The sequence below is a fragment of the Onychostruthus taczanowskii genome, unplaced genomic scaffold, assembly GCF_017590055.1.
Source record: "Onychostruthus taczanowskii isolate IOZ18803 unplaced genomic scaffold, ASM1759005v1 scaffold14, whole genome shotgun sequence".
NCBI classification, from domain to species: domain Eukaryota; kingdom Metazoa; phylum Chordata; class Aves; order Passeriformes; family Passeridae; genus Onychostruthus; species Onychostruthus taczanowskii.
Window position 1 is genome coordinate 5,822,637 of NW_024498573.1, and position 15,016 is coordinate 5,837,652.

Sequence of the window (15,016 nt, forward strand, 5' to 3'; positions counted from 1 at the left end):
CTTTTTGGGAAATTATGCCTTAATATAGTCTGGAGATGCCAGTGATATATATGATCATCAAGGGTTCCTCACCTGCTGCTCTAGAAACAGGATTTTCTCCAGATACACAAATTCAAAAGCTCAGCAAAGACCAGCCAAGCAGGGAAAAGATCTGCCATGTTAATGCAATCTGGGTCCCCAAACATGCTGGCTTGCAAAAAAAACCCCAGTTATATTCTGCAAATCTGGAAGTTGCAGCACCACTGCCATTATCTGCTATTGTTCTTGTGGAGCTTGAGAACTCAGGGCTGAAAATTTACCTTATTTACACCAAACAGCAAACAAGCAAAGTAGCAGTGTAATTGATTATTTGGGCTGGAAGGTGCCCCTGAGACTGATCCAGTCCTGCCATCACAGGAAAAAGACCAGAGGATGAGGATGCTCAGAGTGAACAAGCTCCTGCAGTGCTGCTGGAGGGAGGAGACCACTGTCTCACAAAGGCTTGAAGGATGCAAACAGCACAGAGAGCAGCTCTCCTGCAGGACTGAAAGAAACAGAGGAGCTCACTTCTGTGAAAATCTGTGGAAGAAACTGGAGTTAGTTTTAAAAAAAAAGAAGAACTTTTTTTGGTTTTGTCCCCAAGAAGAAAACTACAAAGGGTACACCAAATGTCCTTCAAAACCTTGTTGGAAGGTGTCCTGCACTGCACCAAGAATAGCTGGGGCCTGCAAGAGCAGAACTGAAGAGCACACCAGAGAAATGAGGAGCAAATGGCCACTCCATACCTGGCTTTAACTGTGCCTATGAAACCATTCCTGGCACAACCATGAAAACCCAGTGTCATCACAGATATTTTTAGGCAGTTCTGTGACCTGCTTGGACTATAAAGTTTTTAATATAACAAGAGATGGAGGTGTGTACTTCAGAGAGTGGCACCTCTGGTGGATTCAGTCCAGCTAGAAGAGCCTTTTCCCTGTGAATGTCAGTGGACTCACAGTAGTTTTTTTGGATTGGCTCCTGGATATTTTCCTAATTTCTGAATCATAGAGAAAAATAACAGCATCTATGATAATCAGCTGAGTTTTTTCTACTTCTTACAACCTTGCCAGAGCACTGTGGGGGAGACTGGTGAAGTTTTAGGACAGAAAAGAGCTGGGAAGCCAAATCCTTATAAAGACAATTCTTGCTACTGAGGTGAACACAGAAACTATAAAATATTGGTTTAAAGAGGGTCATGAAAGAGAAACTGATTTCAGAAGTGCACAGAAAGCTTGATGCATGAAAGAAGAGGTGCCAGAAAGGATCTCAAAAGGCCACAACAGAATCACTCCCTGATTACAGAGAGGAAACTGTAAATAAAACAGAAGAGATTTTATGCAAAGTGGATGTGCTCCTCAGAGTGCCCACCATTTATAACCCTGATTGTGTCATTAGTCACACCTCCTGCTCCAGATGATCAAATATGGATGTGTTTTGAAAGATGGGTTCAAAGAACATTGAAACATAAATCTCTTGGAAATGAAACACCCAGTGTTCTGGACATAAGAACTTCCTCTCATCATGTTATTTTCTGGTTTTTAAGGTCTTTAACAGATTCAGAGAGAAGACTTATGGCAAGGCATCTGGACTCCTCAAATGCTGCATTAATGGAAGACAAGTGCTGTACAAATCTTTTCCAATGCTCCCTGAAGACAAAGCAATTTGTTTTCTTACTGTTAACCTTTATTAATTTATTGAGTTTCAGTTGAGGAAGGTCATCAGAATGAAATAAAGAAATTAAGAGAATGCATTTCTGCTGGCAAGAACAGCAAGAATCAAACTGTGAGGAAGGTTAGAAGTGCTAAAAATATGCCAGAACAATGGATCATCCTTTCTCTGCAATTTCCTTTTTTCCCCTCCCTTAACATCTGCAGCATCTTTATAGAAAGTTATTTATCTCCTTCATTGCCTATTTCTACAACAGGAACAAACATGGCCTTACTCAGCTAACAAGCATATCATGAGGAACTGTAATCTTAACAAAACATAAAAACTCAGTTAATAACTACAGAATTGTCATGTCCCCCAGAATATTGCCCCTGCTATTTAATTTCTAGGTCAACCCTGAGAGTTTTGATAGAAAGCTGAATCCGGGGATGGGGTAAATAACTTCCAAATTAACCAATATATAAATATTTTGAAAAAATAATTGAGTTTCAGTGCATAGGACATTTATGGGAAGAAGTGAAATAACCAAAGGATATAAAAAGGAAAATAGATTCAGGAAGACTAGAATCTAAGAGTATAGAGGAAGGCAATTAATTTTACACCTTTTCAGCCCAGAAGATGCTCAGTTTTGTTATGCTTTCCTGCCAGGTGGAATGAAATTGATATTGAGCAAAAAAAGATTCAAAACACAAAATAAATTACTCTTATTCCATTGACACCTTTAGATCCTTTCCTATTTAGTATTATTTTTCTTCAGACATATTCCATTCCCTTTATTTTCTTCAACATTCCTATTAAAAGCTGTTTTTTGTAATGAAGAACAAACTCTTTTCAGGAGATGTTTTGTCCTTTCCAGAGCTTCTACGCCCACTATTTAGGCCTGTTCATGAGGGTCCAGGGAAACTGTAAGAGCACAGCTCTTCAAAATTCAGTTATTACACAAGGGATGAATAATGGAGAGTAAAATCTGTCTCCATGGCATCCAAGGGGCAAAAGTCACCTCACTAGTTTGTTATTCATAAATGCTGCTAACAAAATACTCTTTTCTTCATATGCAAGTTTTTTCTGCTGAGCCCCCAGGAGATTTGTCATTAGCAATCTTGATATCTTAATTATTGCACAGGCTTTTTCTGCCTTGGCTTCAGAGCTCTCAATAGACATGGCTGAGTCCTTGGCTAGACAAGATTCTCAGAGGCAAAAACCCAGAGTTTTCTCCGTCTTAGAAATGCAAGGGTCTGGCCACTTGACTACAGCACAAAGTCTAAAATTTTAATTGTGCCAAGTAGCTATTAATGATGAACTGGAAGACAGCTTAAGCCAAACAGAAATATCTGAAACCCATCTTGTTTAGGGAAAAATTCTTCAGATTATACAGAATCATTTCCCATCAATTTTCTCATGCCTTTCTGGCAAGGGTATTTCTTTAGCAGTGGGTCCATCAAGAATCCCTCTGTTCCTGTTGGGAGTTCCCCTGTCCATCACTGTGAGCTGTAATTCTTGGTATTAATAGGTTTGTCAATCTTATGGCTGGACAGAACTATTAGAAGCCTTGAGGCTGATCTGTGTAGCATCCCACAGACTGCCGGTGGCTGTTCAGAGAATCAGGGAAATGCTGCAGGGAGACAGCTCTGGAGGTGACCCAGCCTTCTAAAGCAAAACCATCACAAACACCAGACTGACTGTGGCTGTGGCTGGCTGAGGCCTTAGAAACTACAACTAAGAACTCACAACTTCTCAGTAAAAGGCTCTGGTGCTGCAACAACCTCTGGCAAATCAGTTTCTCCTGACGCCCTCCTCAGCTGCAGCCCACAATGACCCCTTGCTTCTGGGGAAGAATTCCCTTGTCTTGTTGAGTTTCCAGTTTCTCTTGGTTCAGTTCTCATGCTTCCTCTGCTCACTCTAAACTGATGCCACTTGGCAACCCTGTAAAACCCCATTTTTTTGTTCAAAAGTTTCTCAAAGATGCCTTCTGAGTTCCGGTGTAAATGGTGAACACTGCTGGCTTCAATGTGACCGCAGCAGCTGCAAACCAGAGGTTCAAGACTCTGATCACTACTCATAGTTAGAGAATTGGCCAGACTGCTGGGCCTCAAGAACCTGTTTGTACAACCCATACACAGCAGTGTGTGATGGCAGGCAAGGGACATAAAAGTTTTTTCCCATATAACAACAGATACCTAGTTTATGTTAGTTATTCATCTGCAAGTTGAATTTTAAGGTAAAATATCACCTTCCTCACGAGGGTGGAACAATGTGGAACTGTCAACATGGAACTGGTGGAACTGTTCTGTGGACATAATTACTCACAGTGATTATAGAGGGTGCCCAGAAAATTTATAACAACTGGGAAATTTTATAGAACTACTTAGGCCTGTGCCATAATCCTACTATGTAATAAATAAAATAAACATGGCCCTGCTTTTCAAGTCCACATTGTACAAAAGAGACTTGCCCAGACTTCTTTTCAGAGCCACTAAACATCGTAAATGGTAAATAAATGAAAAAAGAGTTTTCTCAGCTCTGTTCTTGGAGAACCACAGCTTAGATTTGATTTGCTGCTATTCATGAGGGTCACACTGTGCTCCTTTTTCATGCATATTTAAGTGGCTGTTAGCTTTTTGCAAAACATTCCCTGAACCTGCAAATTTCATGAGTTTTTCCTGTAAGTGGATTATATTACATTTCTCAGTCAACTCAGTAAAGGCTGCAGTGCCAGGGAGATTTTTGCCTTACACCTCAAGGTCCAAGGGCTCTCAGACACAGCGAAGCAGCAGGAACGTCCACTCTCTGTGCATTTGTAACAATTAAGTCTTGCAGAAAAGAGCTAACATGCACACACATTAATTGTTCATCACTTACAATGACTCTTCTGCTCTACAAACCCACCAGGGCTTCTTCAGCATTTGTTGTTTTTTTTATTTCAAAGCTTAGTAACCTGTGCAAGGCCAATTCCTCGAAAACTCGGGAAAACACATTTGTGGGATTAAAAAAAAATAAAAAAAAAATCCATGAACGGGGTTATTTTCCTCTCCAGAAGAAAAAAGCAGAAAGCTTTGGAGGCAGAGCCAAACAGGCAAGCAGTGTTGGAAGGGCACCTGCTCTCCAAGGAAGGAAGGAAGGAAGGAGGGTCCCACAGAGAAGGGGGAGATGCATCAATAGGCGATTCCTCCCTCACAGCCGGTGGCATTTAAATATCTCGGATTTCCTGCCTCCCTGGTGGCTGGGGCCCTGCTGAGCTCATCGCCAAGTGCTGAAGGAATTCCATCCTGAGGAGTGGGAGGGAAATACCAAGGGTGGGTGAAGGAGGGTATGGCTCACTGCTGAGGTGAAGAGGCAGCTTTCTGATCCCTGCATCTCTGATTGGGTGGTACAGGCTCACCAAGGCCTCAAAAAAATGATATTTAAATAATATCCTAGGAGCAAGGACAGGCTGAAGGGGCAAGCCCAGTGCTGAGAGCAAGTAGGAAAAGATGGTGAGGGCATTTGCCAAAAGGAGGTGTCAGAATGAACAAGTCTTGCTTGTGCAGATGCCTTTATTTTAATAAGAATTCAGAGCTGGGATGTGTCAGTGTCAATCCTGTGCTGGAGAAAGCCATAGCCCTGGAAGAAACCCCTCAAGCTTAGAGCACTGAAGAAAGAGAGATGGATTCCCTGAGCTGCCAGGGCAGGTACTGGGGGAAATAAGCTGTAGAAGAAAGAAATTACTCCCACTCCCAAACGAGTTCCCTGTTCTCAAACAGAAGGAAAAATCTTGAGGGAGAGCCTCAGAAAAGGAAGCATTGAGATGTAGAGAAGCCAGGGGGCTGTTGGAGACATACTTAAAGGGTCTTGCAAGAATGAAAAAAGTTATAAGGAATCTCTGAACCACAACAGCTTTGACACATGGCTTGTTATGCAACATCTTGGTGTATGTGATAATCTCTCTGTGAAATAATAGGCATTTTAACACTTCACAGCATCAAGGAATTTTCTGGCCACAGGGTTCAGCTACATACACACACTCCCATAAATCCAGCAGGTTTCCTAGAGCAGCCTCTCCAAATTTAAATCGAGTTCAAGCTTATTAGCACAGGTTTATCACCTCAGATTGCATCACCAGCAGAAGGATTTGCTCCTGAAATGCACTGGTTTGGCCAGACAGAACTGCAGAAGGGTCACTGGGGCTGTCCAATTACTCCAGAGTGACAACACTCAACTGCCTCAGCACAAAGCACACAAAAATCATCCTCTCTTACCTTTGTCCCTGACACCTGGTCCAGCAGCACTATTGATTCCCACCTTGTAAATGCAATTTTGTTTGGAGGAGTTTTGCTTTTATGGCTCACTAAGAGGCTTAACTGACACTTGGCACAAGGGTTGCTTTGTCTCCTGCTTCACAAAGTGTAACAAATGCTGCAATGAGTCCATGGCTACTGAGCTGAGCTGACAAATCAAGTTTTGAACCCTCGTGCTGCTTTTTCTGGGAATATCCAAATCGGGGAACGGTGCTGAGAGGTTTGTGGTGACCTCAGTGCATAAGGGATTTATCCAGAGATGGGAGAGCTCCTATTTGTGAGCACCCACAGGAGTCACTGCTGGGGCTCTGAATACTCCAGAACACTTCAGGGAACATTTCCTTAAGCACAGCTCTTAGCTGAATCCTGGCAATCTTCAGCTCAGCCACAAATGGAAGAATGACGTCTTTGCCTCCCAGAGCAGAAAACATCTGGGTGAGACAGCACCACTCACTCCAGAATAGAGGTGGGTGTTGTGAAGAGATGGGGGATTTTGAACTTCCTCACGTTGCATTGTGTGATGTCTCTGCTGCTTGACTGTTTAATGATGATCACAGGTTTTAAAGTTAATCTGGGGAGCTCTGAAGAGAAAAAAGGCCCTGTATTTATTCATATAGATTCAACCCCAGTAAAACCTGTGGTCTAAGTCATAGGCCACATTTTGCACAGATTTCATTGTGCTGACTTTTTCCCCTCCTTAGGCAGGAATCTGTGGAAGCTGAAGTTCTCTTTATAAACTAGGAAATTTCAAAAAACCTTTATTTTGGGAGATATTAAACTTCTGTTATTAGAATAAACAAACCTTTGCCCCCTTCTCATTTGTTTCTTCTTCCTAGAAATTTCTGGTTGTGATAACTTAATATTGCAGTACATGAACACCCTCCATAATTAATTTTTCACCATATTTGTTCTCTCTTGGGAAGAGAGAGAATATTGAAATTACATGAGGTATTTTAAAGTCTTTATTTGTCTAGTTTATTAAAGGCAAAGTCAGAACTACATGTTGTGTTTGTGAAACTGGTAAAGCTGGAGTTGGGTTATGGATCCCACTGTGGAGTGGTTCTTAATTTCATCATGTTAGAGCTCCTGGCAAAGCTGCTGGCAGCTGGTAAGAGTCAATAATGATCACATAAAAGCAATTGGGCTCCCCCATCCCAGGCTAAGTCTTGAATGGTTGGTGACTGGATCAACTTTTAAGATCTTTCCCTGACACAAAATGGTGCTGCTCCACTGACATCAGCTAAACCGGGTTAATTTACACTGCTGGCACATTTGGCCCAACATATTTAAACTGGAACAAGTTAAAATATACTGAATTTCTATTCTCTGCTAGAATGCATCAACTCCTACAACTCTAGGGAAGGGCTGTGAATTCCCCTTGGCTTACAGGAGGATTTCAGAGGAACACTGACTAAAGCAGGGAGATTTGCATCTCACACTGGCACAGGCCTGCCTTTTGTTTCCAGACAAATGTGCCTTTAGCAGTAGACACAAACCATGCAAATCCATACATTAAAATACATGCTTTGCCTTTTGGTTTCATCATCTGACCTTATAATGTGACAGAAATCCTACAGACAACTCTAAGCAAACAAGATTGCTTATAACAGTAAGCAATGTGCTGCACAGTGTCAAACTTAGAAATACAGAGCAAATTAGCAGTGTTTGAATGCTTCATTTATTTTATACATCTTGGGCCAGTCTTACCATTAGGAATAGGGGCAGTCAGTTTGCATCACTCCTTTTTGTTTTGTATTAAAAACACAATGCAAACAGAAGGCAGAACAGGCTATTTATATCAGCTCCATCGGAAGTGGTGACAGGTATAATTACACAGGAGAAATTAGAGGCCTCATTTCAGTGGCATTTCTCCTGCTGTTCCAGAGAAGATAAAAGATTGAAAGTGTTCCTGACATATCTCTAAAGTAAAGATGCTTCAGTGCACTGTTCAGGTTATTTTCAGGTTGATTCAAGTGCCTTCTCCAGAGCTCAGAAGGGAACAGGCTGTGTGGGATTTGCCTGTTGGCTTTGTCACCTCCAGGACCCCAAGCAAGCCTGGAGTTTTTTTTTTTTAGTTGGGTTGCCCACTGCCAGGCTGGAAAACCCAGTGCTAAAGTCATTTGCTCTGCCAATCTACTTGCTCTGGCCACCATCACTTTTATTTTGCCCATCACATACAAGTTGTGGCTCGGCACCGAGCAGGAGCCTCTTGCCAAGCTGGTTTCTGCCAAAGCTTTACAGAATTGGCAGCAGTTTTTGAGTTGCACCTGATCTTGGCCAGCTTCCCCAGCACTAGGGTGGTGCTGTCCAGGATAAGCAGCAGCCCTTGGGACCCACATGAAACCACCCAAACTGGGTCAGACAAAGCCCCACCACTTTCATTCCAGCAGCACCAGGGCAGCAGTGAGGGCAGAGCAGAGCTAGAGGGTGTGAGCAGAGAACTGGATGGCACCAGAGCTGCTCTGCAGCAATTTCAGCATCCAGGAGTGCATCAGTTCAGAGCACTGAGACAAAAACCTTTCTCAAGTGGCACAGAATGCAGAAGGTGCCTGCTTGAAATTCAACAAAACCTTTACTCTTCCTCCCAGGAAACCAAATACTAAGGAGACTTTTAAAAGGCTCTTAACAGCAAATCTAAAGAACAGGGAGCAAGAACAGAAAGCAACAATAGCTCAGTTGCTTTGCCTGGATGGGGCTGTTTGAAATAATGTTGTCCTGTTACCTAGCAACATGGAGCTTATTGCTGGGCTAGTTACAACCTCATTCATATTTGTCATAATTTGGTAATCAGAATTGATCACAAATAAGACTGAATACAATCAACTGACTTATGTTTGCAGTTAGAATCAATCTAAATCAGAGAAGGACATTAAGAGCTCAGTCATCTGTTCTCGGTGATTTATTCCCATTCTGATACTTCCACTTGGATATTACCATATTGTCTGTTACTATGATCTCCAATTAGGGCTCTGAGCTTATTCTCTAGCAGGAGACACCTCTAGACACAAATGAAGGGCAGCATTATACCTAACTTTTGCTAGGCTCTGTTTCCTTCTCCATTTCAAGTATTTTGCTGCCAGCTCTCCTGGGCAATTCACATTATTTGCGTGAAACATTCAATATCCCCTTCCCGTTTTTTAACCATGAGCATTAAAACTCCAGCTCTGTCACCAGTGCCAAGCACAGAGCTCACAGAAGTGACAGTGCTGAATCACCTCAGTACCTGCCCAACTATCTCTGCTATGCAGCAGCTCCACTTGTGTCCCAAAACTGCTTTGGTGGCACATGGGTGTGATGCTTACACAGCAGCTCTCACAGCTGAGCTCTTACACACACACAGGGCTCATCTGGCAGCTGGCTGCCTCTCACACAGCCTGGCAAACACAGCTGAGCAGGAAACCTCAAGGAGCTGAGGCTGCTTAATCAACAGCTAGGATTAATGGGAAATAGTCTTCAAAAAGGGAGCTGCACAGAACTTGTCTCTTGATACCCACAGAAGAAGCAAAATATTAGGGGCAGTGTGCAAGACGAGGCACTCAGACCACAGGGGAAGCACTTGAGGAGGCTGGGAAACAGAACAGGGATTGACTCAGAGATTGACTCAGCTGCCCAAGTGCACATTTGCTCACACACTCCACTCCCAGCCCACATCACTGTCTTTGAGAGCCAGTTCACTGAGCTGGGATGCACATGAGGAGAGTGGTTGATAAGGCACAGCCAGGCAGACCCCTGGCCCACAGACATCACTGTGCCTGAGCTGCTGCAGCAGCTGCCTGTTCCAGGGACCAACAGCCTCTGTGACCTTCCCTGCTCCCCCATCTGGGTCTAAACAGGACATGAGTCTGGCCCTGTTACTCTCCACCTCATGTCCTGGTCCTTTGGGGATCTTTTCATTACACGGAAGAAATTTCTTCATATAAAAAACATATTTCAGAGCTGCTTCTCTGCAGTATGAGAGTGATTTACAAACCAGTAAATTAATCTGTGTACCCCTTATGGTCTAAGCATCTTGCCTTGTTCTCCCAGCATGGCTGCAGAAACAATTAATATTGAGAATTCCTTCTTTGTGTGCCACATTCACAAATCTACAGATTTATTCCTTTCAGTGCAGGGTATCCTCTCTTTGTCTAAAACAGAGGCAGTGGGGGATCATGCCATTAAATACTGCCCTGTGTAGTATTTATACACAAGGAAAGGCTGAAAATATATAAGAATTGTTGAGAAAATGTGCTTTTTGCCAGGAGCAGGAAACCCACTGCAGGTGTGGGCCTGGCTTCAGGGCAGGGCAATGCCTGAGCCACTGCTTGCCTGTCCTCACTGCTCCCTTGCCACGGCAAAGGTGTTCTCTCAATAAGTCCCATTTTTTGGGGCAGCTTATTCTGCAGTGGGGGCTGGAAGTGGGGAGTAAAATCTCTGCCCTGATCTCCCACACTCACACGGGGAATGGTAAGCAAGTTGTCCCCATTTTTTCTACTGACTTCAAATCACACCCAGCACACCTTGGTCCCTTCCCTTGTTTTACTGCCCTGCTTGGACAAGCAAACTGTGTCTGCACAGCATCTCCTGTCAGGAATGACCCAGCTCCTCTCTTCCTTCTCCTTTGGACTGGAATGAACCTGGCAGGCCCAGCCAGAGCCTTTCCATCCGTGCCTATCCACATCAGTGTAAACAACACATGTCAGAATAACTCACCTATGTAGCACTCACTCCCCTTTTTTGCTAACCTGGAACAAATTCTCCCAGGCTACATCCTTCATGCTCTGGTTCATCAATGCTTCCAGCCTGAGGAAACTGGTGCCAACACAGCTAAAGGCAGAAATCCTAAACCTCCCCAGAATTAAACCATAACTGATGGTGAGGTTTTGTTCTTGTGACTTCAGACACAACACAGGAGCTAAATTTATATGCATCACTGAGGTGCTGAGAACAGAACAGACCACAGGCTGGAAACAATGCACATTTGTGGTAACAGCAGCACAAGCAGTGCTCAGGCAGGTGTGATGAGAGGGAGCCTGCTCAGAATATCTCTCCCCCTTTTTGGATACTCAGCCCTTTGAAAGGCAGCAGCCAAGAGAGAAGCCTGGCTTTCTATAAATGACTGAACATTCCTCCTGCTGGGAAAAATATGATGCTGGGGAACAGGAGCAAAAGCCATCCTTCACTGTAGCACTTTCCAGGACCTGTTCCAAAGGATGCAAGGCTCCCTGAAGGCCATCACCATCCTCCTTGAGGGAACATTGGCAACCTCCAACAGCATAACCTGATTGGGAAGCAGGGAGACTTTTCCAGGGATTGTAGAGTTTGTTTGTGAAGCCTTTCATGGCAGAATGTTATGGGGAGCAGGAGAGGCTGTGCTGCTTTACCTTACAGGTGATGCTTTCCTCACATATGTCCTTGCATCTTTTCATAATAGTTTCTATTTAGCTTGCAATTCTCTGGGGAGAAGCAGGACTGCAATCACAAATTTGGTTTTGGGTTTTTTGTTTGTTTGTTTTTTTTTTTCTGTTTTAAACAAATTAAATGTTCATCTATAGATCAGAAAGTATCTTGGCAGGATTAGTGGAAATATCAGCAACTGTCCAGCTTTTCTATCTGAGCAAAGAGAAGCCTAAGGACTCAGATATTCAGTGGGACTAGGCTGACAGCTGGAGAGCTGATACATGTCCTACTTGTGTCTGTGTAATCCTTAATGTCAGGCACAAGTGTTGCAAATGTCTGACTCTTAAGCCCATTTCCCCACATTGTGCTTATTACAGGCCTTAAATTTACCAAACCCTAGACACTGATATCTCTTGCCCTGTTACAATTTGGCTTTCTGTACATTCCAAATCTAAATCCCATCAACACCTTCATGACAGCTGAGCTTTCCCTTCAATGCTTCGTGTTAAAAGTTCATGCACAACCTCAAATGCAGTATCAGCATCTGCTCATAAAAACAAAACTGCATTTTTGAGTCCTAAAATTGGGGAGGGGTGTCAAAAAGACATGGCTCTATTGAACTTTAGAGCTCAAAAGTCCAAAAATTAAGTGTTATTAATATGTGTTTAAAGCAATCTCACTGTGTCTGGAACTCTGACTCAGGAGCTCTGAACATCTGGCACAAGCAGCACTTTTGCTACAAAGCAAGTTGGCAGGCAGGTTAGTGCATCTCTGGGGCAAATTTGGGAGAGTTTGGAGCTAAAAGGAGAAGCCTTATTAAGCAATAAAATCAATCCTGTAGTATTCCCTTCATTCCAGGGAATTCCAGTTATGAAACAAAAATAGGAGCTTTAAAGAACACTTAAGCTGCCCCTGGCTGATCCATCTGTAGGAAGTTTGAGAAGGTTTAGTAACCAAAGACATTAATTAAAAAGCAAGGTTCCTGTCACTGCTTGGAAGCAGCTGGCCCAGGCTGTGGAGGCATGTCAATAACCAGAAGGGGTGACAGAGCTGCCTGGCAGTCTCTGCTCTGCTGGCAGCACCACACCAGGCTTACACAGAGCCCAGGGCCTCAAAATCTCACTGGGTTTGGGAAATTTTTGCTTTCCAGGACAGAAAATTAGGAGGTAGTTCTCCTGTTAAGAAAGGTGGACATCTTTATTCACAGCTCATTCTCCCAGAAATCCTGCAAAGCATCTGGGGAGCTGCATAAAATTTAAGTGCTTTGATAAGCACTTAGTTGAGGTTTTTTTGAAGGGTAACAGCTGACTGATAACATTTGTTAAAGGCTGTTCTTGTGTCACTTCTGACAGGAGGATGGATGCACTACAGCTCTTTAGATGACTTCAAAAAATTCCCCCCATCAGCTCACTTTGTGCTGCCTTGCTCTGCTAGTTAATTTTCTTTTGGTGGTGTTAATTATTGTACTGTCTGTTAAAAAGACATTTTCACTACCCTTCAGTCCCACAAAGTGACAGCAAATTGCTGCAGCAGGAATACTGAAGAGAAAACTGTTCCCCTTTCAAACAAAATTCATAGTGCTCTAAAAGAACAAGGAAAGAAGTCAATTTGTTATTCACTAGAGAACATATTTTGTTGTCCTGAATAAACACAGCATCAGTACTCAGAGTCTGTCTGGAACAGCAGGGAAAGGGAACTCACAGAATAACAGATATTTATGCACTGCTTTTACAAAGAGAGCAGGGAGTGATGTGTCATGAAGCTGAACAAAAAATTTTTGTGGTTTATTTGGGGTTTTTAAAATAATCCTGGAGATTTTGGTTTGCAATTGAATTTGGAAGTTTTGTGAAATACCAGCTGGCAACCCTGCAGTCAGCGTTGCCATTGTCCCACTGTGATGGGTGAGGTTAAAACTGGCTCTTGTGTTTTATTTTAGTGCCCCAGCCTGAGAAGTGCAGCAGCTCTGTGCTCGTTCATCACTGGGGCAGCAGCAGAACCTGCAGGGCAATGGGGCAGATGGATCAGGGTGGTAACAGCCTCAAACATCTCATTTGAATCTGCTCCCACAAACCTACAGAGGCCTTAAACGACTTGGGCTTTGTCTAACCAGGCTGAGACAGCCACAGGGGGACATTTGCTTCGTGTGAGAGAAATAGTGACAAACCGAGTCTGGATTGTCATAACCTGGATGGGGACAGAGGCAATAAATTACTCAAGGAAAGGTGCTAAAGCAGCAGATCCAAGCTCACCTGGCACAGCAATATTATTGAAAAATACTTAAAAATCAAAGCAGAGTCACTTATGTTAGCAAAAGAAAAAAATCTTTTCCATGCTGCTTAATAAAGGTATTTTTGAGATGGAGTGGAAAAAAAAATCAGAGCTTACTTTTTACCATGTTGCTGACTAAGCCTTTACACATTTGAAAAGCACCATAAGCACTTAGCTCCTATTGAAATTCTTATCCAAGCTGATCCAAACAATACTTGTGACTTTGGTGGTTGATTTTTTTCCAGCTCTTATTCAAAATCTTCAGGGTTTGCTTTTTGTTTGTTTGTTTTAAAAGGTAAGTTTGTTTGAATACACTTGCAGTGGTCAAAACACAAGTGTGAAATCTCAACGCAAAGCCTGTTTTCACAGTTCTGCTGTACAGGTACAACAGATAGATGTTCACAGGTGCACTGACTGCTGCAGGTGTAGAAGGGTAGCATTGGGTAGGAAATTAGAGCATATGGCAAAAGTCACTGTTGTCATGGCACTGCATTCCTGACATGATCACTATGTTTAATCTCTTTGCATAAGTCACAGTCAGGCAGGCAGTACGACCTCCCTTTTGCATTATATTACTCACAACACATAGGAAATATCACAAAGAATAAAATGATACAATTTTGCTCCTCCTCTGATTTATTCACAACACAGACCTCAGCACTAAGGCCCCAGACAGCCTTGATTATAAAAAATTGTTATTGCATTTGATATCTAAATATTTCCCTAGCTGATTTGCTCAATAAGAAAATCTGCACCTTGACATAGTAATCCCCATGACTTAGTACATGCCAGAAAATTTAATATGAATTCAGGAAAAAGGAAAAGATTTTTGACTATCAAGGAAGGCACTTCTTTTTTGCCTTTATATACAGAAAATATTGTTAGATAGCCAAATAATAAACCAAGTATATGCACTTTACATATGTGCTGCTGTGGAAATTGCTACTGAGCTGGAATGCCTAAACTAAAACAATGCATCTTCTGCCTTATGGAAAGAGCTCAAATCAGTGCATTCTTCCTGCTAAACCAAACACCAAGCAAACCCAATCCCTTGCCTTCTGCACTTGGTGATGTTGTCACTTACACAGACAGCATTTCATTGCCTAAGCAGAGAAACTTTATTCATAAAGACACATTTTAATCCCATCAACATATATTAACACAGCTAATATAAGTGTCACTTCTGCAGTGTGGAGCAGAAAATTCTTTTATTCATAGAGGCAGATAACATTTTGTCTTGCATTTGAAACAGCTGATGGCAATAAACTCCCCTAAACAGAAATGGGCCAAGAGCAATTGTGTCAGGTAGATGCCATTACGAGAAGCAAAACACCAAAATTCACTGAACTGCTCCCTGTGTTCCTGTCACTGTGTTCTGTGACAGTTATAGCAGATGGGAAAATCTGTTG